The sequence below is a fragment of the Lagenorhynchus albirostris genome, chromosome 14 (assembly GCF_949774975.1).
Source record: "Lagenorhynchus albirostris chromosome 14, mLagAlb1.1, whole genome shotgun sequence".
Lineage (NCBI taxonomy): Eukaryota > Metazoa > Chordata > Mammalia > Artiodactyla > Delphinidae > Lagenorhynchus > Lagenorhynchus albirostris.
This window is the reverse complement of record NC_083108.1, coordinates 54,712,185-54,715,922: the sequence shown is the minus strand read 5'-3', so window position 1 is coordinate 54,715,922 and position 3,738 is coordinate 54,712,185. Positions and strand designations below refer to the sequence as shown.

The window sequence follows — 3,738 nt, the reverse complement described above, 5'->3', positions numbered from 1 at the left end:
CTCTTGCCCTTCTCCTTCAAGATAGCTCAGACAAGCAAGCCCATCTTCTGGACATACTGCAGTGTCACAGGAGAACTTTTTTGTAGTCGGGGATTTCAAAACAGTGTAATTGTTATACATTATGAAATAGGAATCACTAAAATAATGGGACTGTTTATTAGAGGTAATTCTGCCGTAGAATGAAAGGCACATCATTTTCCTGAAAGAACGCTGGCGTGTACTTCTTGAGAGATATGAGAATGAACATTGTGCTGGGTGGTCTGAGAGTTGATTAGCTGTATTTCACATCATTAAATTATAAAGCATTTTAAATAGCAAATGGGGGCTTCCCTGGTGGCGCAGTGGTTGAGAGTCCGCCTGCCGATGCAGGGGACACAGGTTCGTGCCCCGGTCCGGGAAGATCCCACATGCCGCGGAGCGACTGGGCCCGTGAGCCATGGCCGCTGAGCCTGCGCGTCCGGAGCCTGTGCTCCACAACGGGAGAGGCCACAACAGTGAGAGGCCTGCGTACCGCAAAACAAAACAAAAAACAAACAAATAAATAGCAAATGGACAACTGACCAGGAGAAATATAAACAATTATAAGATTTATCAGTTTATTATTTTGATGTGTATATTATCTCCTTATGAGAAAGTGTTAATATTTAAATCATCCCAAGGAAAAATTCACATAGGGACCAAGGATTTCTCAATAATTTTGCTTTTTCAAGACATATTTTAATCAGGTTTATGAATATATATATACAGATGTATATTCAAATATAAAATATGCATACACATGTGTATATATGTATATATTATATTTACCCTTTAGGTTTTAGATAAGTATTTTCCCTTTTCTAAAAATCCTAATAAGTCAAATATTGATGTTCACAGTTACAGAATTATAATAGTAAAATTCTGAAATAACTAAAATAGACCAAAATTATCATGTAGTCAGTCTCCCACGTTAGCTTGGGTTACCTCTGATAAAAAATACATTCTTTGCAAACTATCAGGGGTTCCTAAAGAAGTATATCTTGGTTGAGTAGAGATGTGAATAAAGTTTACGACCTCATAGTAACGCCAGTATTTTATGTAGGACTCGTTTCTGATGATTCTTGTGGTCACTAAAGTCTGAGAAACAGTACTTCAGTCCTCACCTTGAAAAATTTTTTTAAATCACTTAATAAGTAGATTTCTGAGGAGGCATGTAGTAAAGTCTCCCAACATGATTTTTGATCCCTTGTGCCTATTATTTTTGCTTCAGATATTTAAGAAGCTATGTTGTTCTATATGTTTATGATTATTTTATCTTCTTTGTGGCTTAAACCTTGTTATCTGTATGGAAATATCTCTTTCAGTCAGCAGGAAAGAAATCACATTTAATTCTCATATAAATCATATAGTGTAAATATTATTCATCCCAAAAGGACAATAAAACTCAAAGTCTTAAGTAACTTGCTTAAGGCCAGGCAGCTAAAATGCTAAAACTAAGCCTATCTGAGTCCAGAACGTGTGTTTTTGCCACTAAACAGCACTTCCTCCACATTCTGCTCTGCTGGTAACAAGACAGACAACAAATGTGCAAGTCACTTAATTTCTCACGTCCCTCTTTCTGACCTGTACCTGCAGAAGTTGGTTTGGATGGTTTCTGAAGGCCTTCGCAGCTCTCCGGCTTTAGACATTTGACACGTTTCATTGCTGTTTTCCCAACACACAGCAGATGGCAGTAGAGATCAAAGACCAGCTCGTCTACTTCCCTCTGTTCAGGCTCTTTGTTTCCCTAAATGATCCCTCTTCATTTCCATTATTATTTATGACACAGTCACTACAAAATAAAACCATTCTTAGGCTACAATGTATATTGTAGAGTATATTTTATCCTATATGTTTAAAAAATACATGTTTGTGCCTCATGTTTATCCGTACCTGCAAATAACCTAAACATCTAAATCAGTCCACGTTATTGTTGATATTTCAAATTATCTGGAAATCAGAAGATTAAAGTTACAGCTTCAAAATGTAAACATATATAAAAATACATAACATCTCTCACTATGTATTATACATACAGTATAATAGATTTGGAGTCTTTGCTCCACGACGCTGAACGTCTACACAGAACCGATGTTACCTGTTTAATATTCATCATCCGTTGTACTGGGGCGTGTAACACAGCCAGGCACAGCATAACGTTAATATACCTGATTTAAAATTTATACCAAAACACAAAGTATATAATTCACTCATTCAGTTAATATGTACCGAAAACCTATTAAGTGAAACAATTACAAGCCTAGAGATCTGGCAGTAAACAGACAACTAATCCTGCCCTCCTGCAGTCTGTATTACATTGATTACATTTAATCATTTACAACAATTAAATTAAAAGAGAGTAAATATATACAGTATGTCAGATAGTGATAAATGCAAAATAGGAAAAATCAGAAGAGGAATATGTTTATGTGGGGATGGAAGGTATGCTTATTTATGTATATATTAACATATGCATTATTTATATTATATATTAACATATCATAGTTTTATTATAAAAGCTGATTGGAAAGTGTAAGATATGACAGATACTATCGTGTAATCCAGAAAAGTGAGGATATATGTATACATATAACTGATTCGCTTTGCTGTACAGTAGAAAATAGCACAACATTGTGAAGCAACTATACTCAAATTTTAAAAAAAGGGTAGAAAGATACTATCCTTTTGGGACTTCCCTGGTGGTCTAGTGGTTAAGACTCCATGCTTGGAATGCAGAGGGCTTGGGTTCGATCCCCGATTGGGGAACTAAGATCCCTCATGCCGTGGCACAGCCAAAAAATTTTTAAAAATACATAAAAGCTAAAGCGATGCTCATTTAAAAAAAAAAGATATTATCCTTTTAATCCAAATGAGAATCAGTTAGTGAGAAAACCAAGGTAGAACCTAAGGACTAGATTGTGGTATAGAAAATCTCTGTAGAATATCAGTCCTATAGAATATCAGATCAAGGGCAACAGGGCTTTGGAGTGCTGATGCTAGACCTTAGAAGACTGAATAGTTGTTAGATCCATAAGGGTGTTTCAGGTGGGTGAAATTAAATGAGAAATGGTTTGTACTTGAAATTAAATACAGAATCCTCTCTCTTCTGCATCTTATATATTCAGATAAATAAAGGCGACTTTCCTCTTATGCAGGGTTGCCTTAGCCAAGTTTATGGGCATCCTGACAACACAAGGACTCAGCTTGCAGTCCCAGATGACAGTGCTTTGGTTTCAATGATGAATTAACATTCCTTAACCTCTAAAGTTTGCTTATTAGTGCACCAGTTGTTAACTTCCTTTGTACTCTCCAAGTAAGACCAGTGTTAATATTGGAATTGACAAGCTCTGAGCACCAAGTGTGGTGGCCTTAAAAAACACACCATTCACGTTGTTACTGAGTCCAAGCTTGTACTGGTCACCACATGACAGGTCAATAAATGGAGAGACAAGTTGTTGGGACAAGGAATAGCAACTTTATTTGGAAAGCCAGCAGACCAAGAAGATGGTGGACTAGTGTCCCAAAGAACCATCTTACCCGAGTTAGAATTCAGGCTTCTTTTATGCTAAAAGGGGAGGAGGTGTGGTTGGTTGTTTCAGACTTCTTGGTATCAGAATCCTTTGTTCTTGCAGCTGTGCACATAGGTCAGGTCATGACATTCCTGTAAACCTCCAACAAGACAAATGTTATTCTCTGTTCTGCAACTTTTTATCTCTATAT

General features: G+C 36.7%; 1 non-coding gene across 1 annotated transcript; it reads left to right on the top strand.

Moving 5' to 3' along the window:
* The first annotated feature begins 2,711 nt into the window (after positions 1 to 2,711).
* Positions 2,712 to 2,784, top strand: TRNAS-GGA (transfer RNA serine (anticodon GGA)). Its single transcript has one exon. It is a non-coding gene; the product is annotated as a tRNA-Ser (tRNA).
* The last annotated feature ends 954 nt before the right edge of the window (positions 2,785 to 3,738 follow it).